Below are 14,129 nucleotides of genomic sequence, written 5' to 3'. Positions count from 1 at the left end.
CAGCTTCCCACGGCAATTAAATTTTTCTCTTCATGGGTCCAAAGGATCGTTCTACATATTACTTTTTTTAAAAAATATATTTTATTGAAGTATAGGTGATTTACAATGTTTTGTTAATTTCTGCTGTACAGCAAAATGATTCAGTTATACATACATATGCATTCTTTTTCATATTCTTTTCCATTATAGTTTATCACAGGATATTGAATATAGTTCCCTGTGCTATACAGTACGACCTTGTTGTTTATCCATCCTATATATAATAGTTTGCATCTACTAATCCCAAACTCCCAATCCATCCCTCCCCCTCCCGCCTCCCTGGCAACCATAAGTTGTCTGTGAGTCCGTTTATGTTTCGTAGATAAGTTCATTTGTGTCATATTTTAGATTTCCATATATAAGTGATATCATACAGTATGTCTTTCTCTTTCTGACTTACTTCACTTAGTATGATAATCTCTAGGTACATCCATGTTGCTGAAAATGGCATTATTTCATTCCTTTTACGGCTGAGTAGTATTCCACTGTACGTATGTACCACATCTTCTTTATCCATTCATCTGTCAATGGACATTTAGGTTGTTTCCATCTCTTGCCTATTGTAAATAGTGCTACAGTGAACAGTGGGGTGCATGTATCTTTTCAAATTATAGTCTTCTCCAGATATATGCCCAGGACTGGGATTCCAGGATAATATGGTAACTCTATTTTTAGGTTTTTGAGGAACCGCTGTAATTTTTCCGTAGTGGCTGCACCTATTTGCATTCCCACCAACAGTGTAAGAGGGTTCACTTTTCTCCACACCCTCTCCAGCATTTGTTATTTGTGGACTTTTTAATGATGGCCATTCTCACTGGTGTGAGTTGGTACGTCAATGTAGTTTTGATTTTTATTTCTCTAATAATTAGTGATATTGAGCGTCTTTTCATGTTCCTGTTGCCATCTGCTACATATTGCTGTTTTTTAAATAAATTTTAATTAATTAATTTTTGGCTGCATTGGGTCTTCATTACTGCACAGGGGCTTTCTCTAGTTGCAGTGAGCGGGGGCTACTCTTTGTTGCGGTGTGCAGGTTTCTCACTGCGGTGGCTTTTCTTGCTGCAGAGCACAGACTCTAGGCATGCAGGCTCCAGTAGTTGCAGCGTGTGGGCTCAAGAGCGCAGGCTCAGTAGTTGTGGCACATGAGCTTAGTTGCTCCGTGGCATGTGGGATCTTCCCGGACCAGGGCTAGAACCCGTGTCCCCTGCGTTGGCAAGTGGATTCTTAACCACTGTGCCACCAAGGAAGTCCCCATATTGCTTTTTTATAGACATCATTTGACTTCGAAAAGTCACCACCATTCATTTTCTTTCCTTTGAAGTTCTTTAGCAATGTAAAGAGCAAATAAGATCATGCCACTTTCCTGCTTAAATACTTTTATCATATGTCAAGTTTTAGTGTGAAAGTCATTTCTTGAGAGTCAACCCTAACCACTTCCCACAGCCCAGACTTGAAGCCTCTGTACTTACTCTCATCCCTATGGCAGGTATGGCAATTACTGCACTTCACCAACTTGTCTGCCTCCCACAGTAATTTCCTTGAAGGCAGAGACTTTGTCATATTCTTCATTGTGTTTTGAGCATCCTGCATAATCCTAGTGGTAAGTGCTCAGATTAGCTGTTGAATGACTATTGAATCTGCAAGTTAACTAATGTTTATGTACATAGACAAGTTTAAATTTTTTAAACTTCTTTTATATTTTTCAACTAACAGAGGATAGTACTGTTCAGAATCTGCTTTTAATTGTAGGCTGGACTTTAAGCATTTTTTTCCTAAAGTGCCTTCATCCTTGATATGTATTCTCTCATTTTCCTCTTATAGGTGTTATACATACCTGAGTAGAAAAAAGAGATATTAATGAGGTACAATAGGGATTAAAGCTTCAAATAAAAGTCATTTTACATTTCTTAGGAATCTCTAGGCTAGCTATTTTAATACCCAACAAAATCATCTCAGATCATTTCATTACACATTCACATGAATTGTCAGTTTGAGATTTGCTTTACATACTTTTCAGAAATAATCTTAGGATGAGAGATTTTTTAAAATGATAAAATGACACAAAGTATATTGCACACATAAAACTAAGTGGAAATTTTGAATAGAAATTTAAATTATTATCCTCTTTATTTTTATGTCCCTGTACAAAGCACCTGATGAGTTTGAAATGAGCATCTTCTTTATAGGCAAGATGTAAGCAACTAAGATTGAACCCTGATGTTGCAGTTAACGGCATTTATCTCTGTTCATGGTTAAGTTTTTCACATACTCTGATATTTAAAGGAGAGATACTGAAGGTAATACGTTAAACTATATATGGCATTTTAAAGAATTGCAACTGCGCATCACAGAAGAGTGCATCTCAAAACACAATGTGGCTATTTACAATCAGAGCCTAATGTGGAATGTGATGGCCTATAAAATATAAATACAAATCTTAGTGGATAAATGTGCAATCTCTTCAGTACTAAATTTCCACTCTGAAAAATTAGTGGCTGTTCAGAAAACTGGTTCTCTTCCAGGAGTGGGAGTTTTCAATTATTAGAGGATAGATCAAATCCTGTGATAATTTAGCATCAGCACATTTCTGATTGAAGGGTCTCTCCCATAAAGCATCTGACAAGGTCAAGAGGTTTCGTTCTGCGCTGTTTACTCACAATTGATTTCTTCCCTCACTTCGCATTTTCAAGCAATTAATATTTTTCCTGTACTAAATGTATTCTACTCCCCATTGTTCCCCTATCAAATTCTCTATTTCATGAGTGAAGAAGAAAGAAAAATGAAAAAAAAAAAAAAGGAAATGCAGGATAAATATGTTGCAGGATAAATATGTTGCAGGATAAATATGTGGAAAGAAACATGAAGCTTCTGTTTAAGGAAAATACTTTTGTATATCTAAGTTAGTCAGGCAATGTTGTTTTAAAATTACTTAAGCAATTTCTTCAGTTCTCATTAATTTGGGTACATGTTCTCATTTTTTAAATACCTAAAGACTTTCTGAGTTATAACTTTAAAGCAACCTTAAATCTTGTGTTTATGCATTTTATTACTTAAAAAATCCTTTAAAGATCATGCACCCTTAAACTCTAACAAGCATTAATATCTGGAGGTGAAAGATCTAGAGGATGAAACACTTCTGAGAAAAATTTCAAGGACATCTAGTTATTTAAGTAATTAATAGGGGATTGGTGGTTTTCATTGTGTCTTCTGTAAATAGATCTAGAGAGAGAGAGAGGGAAATTGAGAGAGAGAAATATTTTTAACTGAACCCATCGGTCAAAGCATATAGAAATTTTGATTAGGACTCCCCTGGTGGCTCAGTGGTTGAGAATCAGCCTGCCAATGCAGGGGACAGGGGTTTGAGCCCTGGTCTGGGAAGATCCCACATGCCACGGAGCAACTAAGCCTGTGCGCCACAACTACTGAGCCTGCACTCTAGAGCCTGCGAACCACAACTACTGAGCCTGCGTGCCGCAACTAACTACTGAAGCCCGCGTGCCTAGAGCCCATGCGCCGCAACAAGAGAAGCCACTGCAATGAGAAGCCCGCGCAGCACAACGAAGAGTAGCCCCCGCTCACCGCAACTAGAGAAACACCCCACTAAGTAACGAAGACCCAATGCAGCCAAAAAATAAATTTATTTAAAAAGAAAAAGAAATTTTGACTAGAAAAGAAGTTACCTGTAATCTGCTCACCCAATATTTTAATCTCAGAGACTGATTTTTGTTCATTATGATGAGAAATTTCTGGATATCAAATCTTTTACAAATGACGGAAAGCAAGTAGGTTATCTTGTCCCAATATTTTCCCTTATTAAGAGAGTGTTAGAAATATAGCCAATGTATGACAGTCTCTGTTCGTTCTGATGTTTTTCCATGAAAAGCCCTGTGATAAACTGACGACAGAGCAGATTATGGAAAGGTTTTTCATAAATGTTTTATGTTGTGAAATTGTTTTCCATAATTAAAAAAACATTACTTACAATTTTCTTTTGAAGGAATGTTTTCTTCCAAACATTCATGCTATTATATAATACATTCAATGTTTATATCAAATTTTGATTAAATATGAAAAATTAGTTACGGAAATTTAATTACATTTTATTCAAGATGGTAACCCACTTGATTAGCCAATTATTTTCATTTTGGAACAAAGTACATTTAAAAAAAATTATGCAGCCCCTTTCACCATGTGAGGATACAACAGACGTGTGCAGTCTGGAAGAGAGCCCTCACCCAATCATGCTGGCACCCTGACATCATACTTCCAGCCTCTAGAACTATGAGAAATAAATGTCTGTTTTATATAAGCTTAAATAGATAGATAGATAGATAGATAGATAATTTATGACAGATTATTTCTGACACTTTAGTAGAACAGACTCGGCTCACTTCCATCTTCTCCAGCATTTAGATGTGCTCCTGTCCCCAGATGAATTAGAGGAAATTTATATACTAAGGAAAAATATTTGAGCACTTGCTTTTGTGTTTCTTTATAATTGCCTTGTCCTTAGGTGTCAAAGTGTCTGTCAGTGAACCTTGACTTAATACTCTTAACCGTTTTCATGGCAGTTCTGGTTATCATCTAATGTCGTAGATCAATGAGAGACATGATAACAATTCTTTATGTTTTTACAGAGGTCAGCGTAGAAATCCTCTTCTCAGTGGAATCTATAGTGGTCACTCAAAGTCTCTGCTGTCATATTCCCAAATTCACCTAGACTAAAGCCTCTTCCTCCATTCTGAGAATGACTATTCTTTTCATGGACTTAAATGCTCACCCTTGCCTATAAAATGTCTATTGTTTATCATGGAAGTAGAGTTGAAAAACGTTGGTTGGCATATAATCAACAATGGGATAAAAAATAAAGTAAATCAGCAAAAGAAAACCACATACTATTCAACACACACACACACACACACCAGCATCCTCCTTTAACCCGACACCTAAAGGGCTTATGTGCCTTGGAAGTCCCACTATCCTGTAAAATCAGTAGGACTTCTGTGCTTGAATTAACCCTTCCAGGTCTGAGACAAGTGAAAAAACCACCCACATTTTTTCTGGATGCTTTTCTAGTATACAACTCTAACTGCTTCAGTACTGTCTTTTGCTGAATATAACCCACCATTTCTTTTTCTTAGGATATCCCCATGAAAGAGAATACAAAGCATTTCTAAAGAAGAGAGTGGGTGTTTCAGAAAGGAGGTAAGCAATTTCACAGAAGGTGGAAAATACTTAGGCAAGCAAATGATTGGATCAATGCCTGGGACTCTAAGGGCCCTGCTGGAGGTTAATATGAATGAGATGTTATGCTTCATTGACTAAGTTTACCTAATTCTTTATACATCACTATTGCTTTTTGATGCAGTTGCCTAACTTTGTTGCAAGTTGCTACCTAATCTGTAATGCTATTATTACCTCAACAGTGATTGGGAAAGCAGCAGGAGAATGCTCTGATTAAACCTTAATTATTATACCGCCGTTACTATATGTACAGTGAGGATGTATGATCTCTACCACCCCTATTACTCTCAGCTTCTTACTTCAAAGCAGCAGCTAAAGACACAGCATTTGTTTAAAAGCAAATCTGCTGTTAGTTTTCAAAATGAACTGAAAAATCACAGAGGTTTTTTTATCCCCTCTTACCTTAGGCTCAAGAGAAGCCCTTAGTTAACCACTAATGTATTACACAATGTCATAGAAAGTAGAAGCTTCATAAATGAAAAATGTTCTGGTTTGTTTACTTTAAGATATAGCTAAAAGCTTGATTTTGTATTCTGTCAGTTTCTCTAGTTAAAAGCTGTATTAATGTGGCTGAAATACTTTGAAGTAAGTAGAGCTAAAACAAATCAGCAGGTATTTAAACTGAGGAGTATGAGGTGGAAAAATCACCACTTGCCCTTCAGGTAGAGGCCTGAAAATATATCTTTCTTAATGAGGTTTCATGCTGTCCTATTGGATCCTTAATCATTTAAAATGCAAATTCCAAAGAATGAAGTAAGAGCTATCACATATATAAGAAGGTGGCTAAGTTTTTAATAAAAGATTATGCCATCTGCTTCCCTCATCATTCTACTGACTGTGAAACTCCACCTATGCAATTAAATGAACTTGTAAACTATAAACAACATACCTCAGAAGTCAACAAATGGAATATCACTTTTCCTGTATTCCCTGCCTCCTCCCATAGTTTAGAGTTTGTTCATACTGTCAGGCACACAGGAGGGTAAGAATTACCTTTTCTGAACACTGGACATTCTGCTATTTATGATTCTTATTTTTTAATCAGTAATTTCTGAATGAATTAGAAGAATTATTTCAAAGTGACCTACTTGAGATATCTTGAATACTTAGAGAGCCTAGCTGTGCCTGAAATATTTTTTCAGGTAATTTTGTCTGAAATCAGAAACGCAGGAAGAGGACTTTGTGTTTTCAGAGGGGGATTTTTTTTCTCAAGGAGAACTCGGGGTTAACTTACACTCCACTTTCAATGTCACCTGCCTCTAATGTACTTGATGAGTTTCTTTTTTTTTCCAGTTTTCTTCTTTTGTTTTTTAATCCCACTCCTGACTCAATCCATGCTGCAATCTCCTTCTCTCTTGTTACCTTGCTCTTCACAGCTACTTTTGGGTCTGTTTTGAGTCTCCCCTTATCTCCCTGCTGCCCTCACCTTGAACTCTGGAACCACCATATTTTCATCCTCATTCTAACCCTAGCAAGGGCTGAGTAGGCTGTCTTTACTGTCATTGGCAAATCTCTTAATTCTTCTCAGTATCACTAACACACATTCAACAACAAAGCAAAGCAATATGAAGCAAAGAAATAAACTAAACAGTAAAACCATTCTAGAGTTGAGAAAGAAATAAACACCGAGTCTTCACAAGACAATAGCTCTGGACACATTCGATTTGTTATCTGACAACTAAGTACAAATTCTTTGTCCTCCTTAGAGACCTGGTTTCTTAAGAACTGTTGGTTTGATCTTGGAATCCTAAAGGCTCACTTGTGCTTGAAATATCATATGTCTTTAATATGTAGTTATAAAACAATTGAATAGTTGAGTTTGCATTTAAATTTTTTATTATGCTTTGTCCCAACATAAAATGGTGAGGTTTTTAAAAAATCTATCATAAGTTAATGTGTCAATGAACTCCCCAAGAGATATGCATTTTTGAACTGCTTAAATAAAATCAAAGAGGGAGTGTTGAAAATTGAAGCTGGGTAATGTAGGGTAAGACTGAGGTCATGAAAGGCCTTGTATTCCAGGATGAATTTGGAGTTTATTTTGATGAAAATGGACATTTATAAAAATATTTGATATAAGGAAAAGTCTATCACATTTGCAATATTGAATAATCACTTATAATGGCAGTAGCTGGGTGTACGATAGGTTAGGAAGCTATTTGGGTCATACTGGTAAGAGTAATGACCATCTGTTTATGACAATATGTGTTGGTGAGGGGGAGGATATCTTAAGGAAGCAGCTGAAGAGAGAAGAGTTTGATTTAAAATTCTCAAAATGTAAGTAACAGGATTTTGCCTAACTTTTCAAATTAAGAAACACTCAAAAATGTCCTATATATGATACTATCCTGCATATAATGTTCAGCTCCTAAGTCTCAGTCTAATACCTAAATAAGTGTTCAATCAAGGCAACTTCCATTATTTTCTTTTCTCTGCTATTTAAATCACATCATATTTGATTTCAGTGTTTCTCTGTCCAAACTGACTTGCAACATTCTGGGTAAATGGCAATAAAATAAATCTGATTCCCTCCCGAAGTTATATAGCTTTACATTATTTCAAATCTCCATATCATGCAATATAATTAAAAAACACTTATTATATATGTAGGCTATTATATTCAATTTAATATTATTATTTAAAATACAATGTTTCAAGTAATTTATATAAACTAATAGTGTGTGTGTGTGTGTGTGTGTGTGTGTGTGTGTGTGTATCTGTGTGTGTATTGGTGGTCTATTTTACTTTTCATCAGTGTTCCTAAATTAAAATAGGAGGGCCGGGTCTTCCCTGGTGGCTCAATGGTTGGGAGTCCGCCTGCCGATGCAGGGGATGCGGGTTCGTGCCCCGGTCCGGAAGGATCCCACATGCCGTGGAGCGGCTGGGCCCGTGGCCATGGCCGCTGGGCCTGCGCATCCGGAGCCTGTGCTCCGTGGCGGGAGAGGCCACAGTGGCCTGCGTCCGCAAAAAAAAAAAAAAAAAAATAGGAGGGCCGGCTTTTAGTTTATTAATTTTTTTAATTTGTCACAAGAAGTGTCTTGTCTTAAAAACTAATGTGATTATTATAAATATGAAAAACAGTAACCTATTTTAAGTATTTCTAGAAAAAGCAGATAAAAGGAATTAGCACAAATGTACAATTATGTAGTGTATAAAATGGTATTTTAAAAGCTGCTCATGCATTGATTTTGTCATATAATCCCCAATACAATTTTGTACATGAATCTGAAAACTTTAAACTCTGATTTATAATGAAAGCTCAGAATTTTATAAAGTAGATTATGTAAAGTAATAAGAAAAAGCCTATGGACGAATTATTTCTTAGAAAATTGCAAAACTGCTTCAAGTTACTCTCTGTAGAATGTCAGAGGTAAAAAAAAAAGTTAGAAAGAAGACTGAATATGAAGTTGTTTTCATGTTTTTAATAAATAGAAGATAGTTTCTTTCTCTAGAATGATTCACAAATGTGTATTCAATCAATAATAATTTTGTGTCTACTCAGTCTATGTCACGATGCTAGCTAGCACTGTGGGGACACAAACGTAAACTCTGTCTCTCCTTCCTCAGCTTGTAGCATAGCAGGGGACACAAAATAATTATTAAACAAGAGAGATTGTCACATGCCATAAGAGACACTGAAATACGTCTTTAAAACTTCAGAGGAAAAATAAATCACTTCTGGTGAGGGTGATGGGGAAAGAAATCTAAAGGAGGTAACATTTGAGGTGATTTGTGAAGAATGAACAGGAGTCAACAGTGGGGAGATGGAGAAGAAAAGACATTGTAAAATAAACAACATGAGAAAATGTGTGGCAGTGAAAGAATATGGAGAAAAAATGGTAAATGACTGGTGGCAACATAACACATGAACTTTACAAACGCTATACGATGCCTAGGGCAATGGAAAGGTGATAGAATTGTGGTGACAAGGGTGATCTTGAGTGATGAAGTAAAGAATTTGGACTACATTTTTTAGTCAAAAGAAACTGGACTAAGGAAGTGGAGGGACTGATGGGGAGCCATTGAAAATAGTAAAAAGATGAACATGGAAGTGAAAGAATTAGAATAATGTTTTAGGATGAATTAGTATTAAGGAGAGACGTTAGATAAGTTAAAAGATAAGTCAGACATTTACTGTATTATCTAGATGAGAGCTATTAAGGATATAAACAGTGTAGGTGTTTATATTAATTTTTAATAAGAAAATACCACCTTTTGGAGGAATTACTTTGGTACATAGAGTCTAAAATGAAGGGAATGTTGCCTTATATTTTATTTTATGAAGAAAGGAATAGAAAAGAGAATGGCAAATCTATTGATGACCCATATCTTATTGTGCACTGGGAGTTGCTAATTCATATTAAGTTTTGCTAGTGAATTATCTATGCAAACAGACCTCTGTGAAAAGTACTTCCTATTAAGTAGCCATGTATTCTGAGTGGAAAAGTTAAGCAAGTTTGGGGAAGATGCAACATTTATTCAACATTTTCAAATCATCCACTTTATTTAGCACGTTTCGTATGAGATTTGAGATATATTATTTAAATATCAAAATCACCAAATTTGAAAATCCCTGTTTCATGTTTATCTAAAAGATTGCAGGTATTTTAAACTAATAAAAACAGATATTTTCTGAGCCCCATAATGTTATCAAGTAATGGCCAAATTAAAGTTTCTAGAAAAGAATTACATGCTATTATATGCCATCCATATTTGTCATCTCATCTTACTTTCTAGAGACTCCAAATATTAGTGGTAAAAAGAAACGTATCCAATTTTTCCAAAAAACTACGCATATTTCTGGTACTATTTGTATGCAACTCCTGGGACGTTTATTTTATATTGCTAGATGTAAAATTCAGTTCTCTCTAGATAGATAGGTAGATAGATAATAGATCGATAGATATAGATATGTAGATATAGACAGATAGAAAGATAAAGATAATCTATCTATCTATGTATCTATATATATATATCCTCATGTGTTAAAATATTATGAGTGGCTCTCTCAATCTCTATGTATCTTTTATTTGGAGGTTTTGGAATGCTGAAACCTACATTTTCTAAACTCCCTTGCAGTGAGAGAGAATTCTACATATGAATTAGTGCTCACCAATTAAGTGCACTCCCATAAAACTTGAAAGTCAAAGTCCAGGAAGGCCCTCTTCCTTCAACTCTGGCTACACCTGCTATTTAGGAAATTCATGGCCCTCTTGCACGGGGTGCCCAGTGCTTATTCTTTAGCTTTCTGAAAGAAGCAGTAACCTCTTGATGTTACTGCTTACTCCTTGGGTTACAGCTTTGTGTGTCATTTCAGTTTTTTGCTATTCAGAGCTTCTCTGGAAGTAGAAAAGGCATTATGGCCCAACCTACAGCAGGCTAGCTTCAAAAGCGGGCTGGTTCTAGATTCTTCTTTGTATCACCCTGGAGCCTCAGCCTTGAACTGACTCCTTTAGCCTTTTCAACAATTTTGTAAGCAACTAATTCTAATGCTAAATTCTTTTTTCCTTAGAGTGAGTGGTTTCTGTTTTCTGTCTTGGGCATTACATGGTACAGCCAGTGTTGTATTGAAATTATATAAGTATGATTATCTCCAACTTTACCTCTTGATATTTTCTGAATTTGTATAACAAATTTCTTCAAGTGAGTACTATTCACCCCAGACTAAGCAACTATGGAATGGGGAAATACGCTTTGTAGGAATGCTTTGTCTGAAACAAGTTATCAAAGCTAAAAAAGGTATGGTTAATTCTATTGGGCATGCGTTTTTGTGTGGATGGCCATCCTTGTGTGTTCCTTGCTTTTGGACTTAGAGTTTGCTATGTTTTCTTTCCTTCTTTCTTGTGTTCCTCCTTTAAGCATTCTCCTTTCCTCTCTTCTGCCCTCTTCTTTTTTTATTACTCTGTTTTCTCATATTTCTATTATTTTTCAGTCACTCTTTCCATCCCCGTCACAATAATCCCTCACAGTAGTCCAATCAGTAATTTTTATTTTGCACTGAGAGAATAGGTTCTTTTGGATCAAGGCCTGAAAGAGCTGTCAAAAATCACAGATATTCTCTAAATGTATCCTAAATTTACTGGTTTGTAGGGTGCCAGAATCATTGCTTTCTCTTAAGATTCCTTTCCTCTAATAGAATAAAAATTTGAGATTGTGTTCGGTGTTTTCATTGTGTAAAAAAGAAGTTGATATGTACACAAATAAAAATGACAATAATGATTGCTTTAAAGAACATGGGAAGAAGTAATAAAGAAGCAGCTATCTAGACATAATTGAACTTTAGAAGCCTCGTGAAAGATTTAAGGTGGCTATTGAAATGGTCTTGCTTGCTGGGGGAATTCCCTGATTAGTTTTACAAGAGGGGTCAGGAAATTTTGGCCATTTTCTCATATTGCTACATAAGACCTGTTGTGATTCAAAGGAAAGGGATAATAAGGTCAATGGGGAAACCTAACAACATATATTTGTCAGATGAAAGGAAGTGCCTTGAAGTTTTATAATATGCTTTCTAGATATATATTCAGTTCACAGAGTTAGAAAACTTACCATGTAAACTCAAGGCTTATGGAGAAAATCTTCCCTATAAATGTTGGCAATATAACGTACAAAACTCATAGACTTACCTTGACATTGGTTTGTATAAAATATTTTTATTTTCATTACTAGAACTGTGCGTATCACAATTAAACAGACATGAGAAAGAGTAGATACATGATTATGATAGTAAAATGACATGAAAAAGGATAACGTGGTGTACATCTTAATGAAAACAATCCTTATGAAGCAGCTAAATAAGGCTTTTTCTGATTTAATTGTGCAAAATTTGTCTACTCATAGCAATGTGATCAGTCTGGTATTTGAGATATGTTCATGATTATTATTTTATTTTCTGAAATTTTTCTTTGACGTTTAATTAAAATCCTCAGTGCAATTAGCAAGAAATTGATCAACACTGTGATGGTTAATTCTATGTGTCAACTTGACTGGGCTAAGAGACACACATAGCTGGTGAAACATTATTTCTGGGTGTGTCTGTGAGAGTGTTTCTTGAAGAGACTAGCATTTGAATTGCAAGGCTGACAAAGAATTTCGCCTTTACCAATACAGGTGGGCATCATCCAATCCATTGAGGGCCTGAACAGAATAAAAAGGTGGAACAAGGCTCTATTTGCTTTTTCTCACCTGAGCTGGGACACTGATATTCTGCTCTTCGACATTGGTGCCCCTGGTTCTCAGGCTTTTGGACTTGGAATGAGACTTACACTAGCAGCCCCCACAATTCTTGGGCCTTTGAACTTGGACTGAATTACACCACCAGCTTTCCAGTTCACCAGCTTGCAGATGGCAGATTGTGGGACTTCTCAAGTCTCCATAGTCTATTCATGATCATTTTAATTCTCAGTACCTGTTTTATCAATGAGTTAATAATTATCCTAATTGTTAATATAGATTATATTATTTCTAATAGGGGAAAATAATTCTATGCATTGAGTATTTTTAATTTAAAAATCATGTAAAAGTTGGGGAAAAAACTATATCATATATCTCTGCATGGAACAACATCTGGCAAACACATGATGGTAATATTCCTTTAGTCCTGGACATCACATGCAGGTTCAAACCTTTAGCATAAATTCTCTGGAGCAAGAACACACAAGAAAATGTTAATGGGATTATTGCATCTAACTAGACATTTTCCTTTCTCCTCATTCCTTTCTCTTGTTACCTATAACGAGACACTGGCGCTCACCACAGTTCTTAAGGCTACATGGTTTACAGTCGTCAGAGCTGGTTCAGCCATTTGCCCATAGGAAGCGTCTGCACTTCCAGCTGGAAACTATCATGCTAATAATATCACTAAGTACTAATTAAACTAGTCTATGGCTTTTTTTCCTCTTCTTCTTTCAATTGTCTTTGTGATGCCTCCTGATGAACAGAATTTCTTAAAATTAAGAGGTTAGTTTTTTAAATATATTATTGGCAAGCAATAAAGTGTACATGTTTAAAGTATAAAATTTAAAAATTACATAAGTATACACAGAGAAACCATCAACAAAATTAAGATAATTAACATATTAATCACCCTAAATTTTCTTCATGCCCTTGGTAGTTCCCCAGGAGAACACTGATCTAATTTCTCTCATTAGAGATTAGGTTTCATTTTGTAGAAATGAACAATATATAAAGAGACTAATAGAATAATAGACTAATAGACATATCTCCTTTTTTCCTTTTTTATGGTTTGGTTTCTACTTTTTAATTTTTTTTTAATTTTTGTTGATTTTTAACAACTTTATTTGAGTATAATTGCTTTACAATGGTGTGTTAGTTTCTGCTTTATAACAAAGTGAATCAGCTATACATATACATATATCCCCATATCTCCTCCCTTTTGTGTCTCCTTCCCACCCTCCCTATCCCACCCCTCTAGGTGGTCACAAAGCACTGAGCTGATCTCCGTGTGCTATGGGTCTGCTTCCCATTAGATATCTATTTTACTTCTGGTAGTATATATAAGTCCGTGTCACTCTCTCACTTCGTTCCAGCTTACCTTTCCCCCTCCCTGTGTCCTCAAGTTGATTACCTATGTCTGCATCTTTATTCCTGTCCTGCCCCTAGTTTCCTCAGAACCATCTCTTCTTTATTTTTGTTTTTAGATTCCATATATATGTGTTAGCATACAGTATATGTTTTTCTTTTCTGACTTACTACACTCTGTATGACAGTCTCTAGTTCCATCCACCTCACTACAAATAAGTCAATTTCGTTTCTTTTTATGGCTGAGTAATATTCCATTGTATATATGTGCCACATCTTTGTTATCCATTCATCTGGTGATGGACACT

The 14,129-nt window shown here is 35.6% G+C and overlaps 1 long non-coding RNA gene across 3 annotated transcripts in view; it reads left to right on the top strand.

Annotated features, from left to right (window-relative positions):
• The window catches only part of LOC307185679, a 66,696-nt gene that overhangs the window by 25,523 nt on the left and 27,044 nt on the right, over positions 1 to 14,129 (top strand). For all 3 annotated transcript variants that reach the window (XR_013828141.1, XR_013828142.1, XR_013828143.1), the window contains exon 2: positions 5,181 to 5,244. This is a non-coding gene — a long non-coding RNA (uncharacterized lncRNA). The remainder of the gene's footprint in view (positions 1 to 5,180; positions 5,245 to 14,129) is intronic.

The sequence above is a fragment of the Stenella coeruleoalba genome, assembly GCF_951394435.1.
Source record: "Stenella coeruleoalba genome assembly, chromosome: 4".
NCBI lineage: Eukaryota > Metazoa > Chordata > Mammalia > Artiodactyla > Delphinidae > Stenella > Stenella coeruleoalba.
This window is presented reverse-complemented; position numbering and strand designations above follow the sequence as displayed.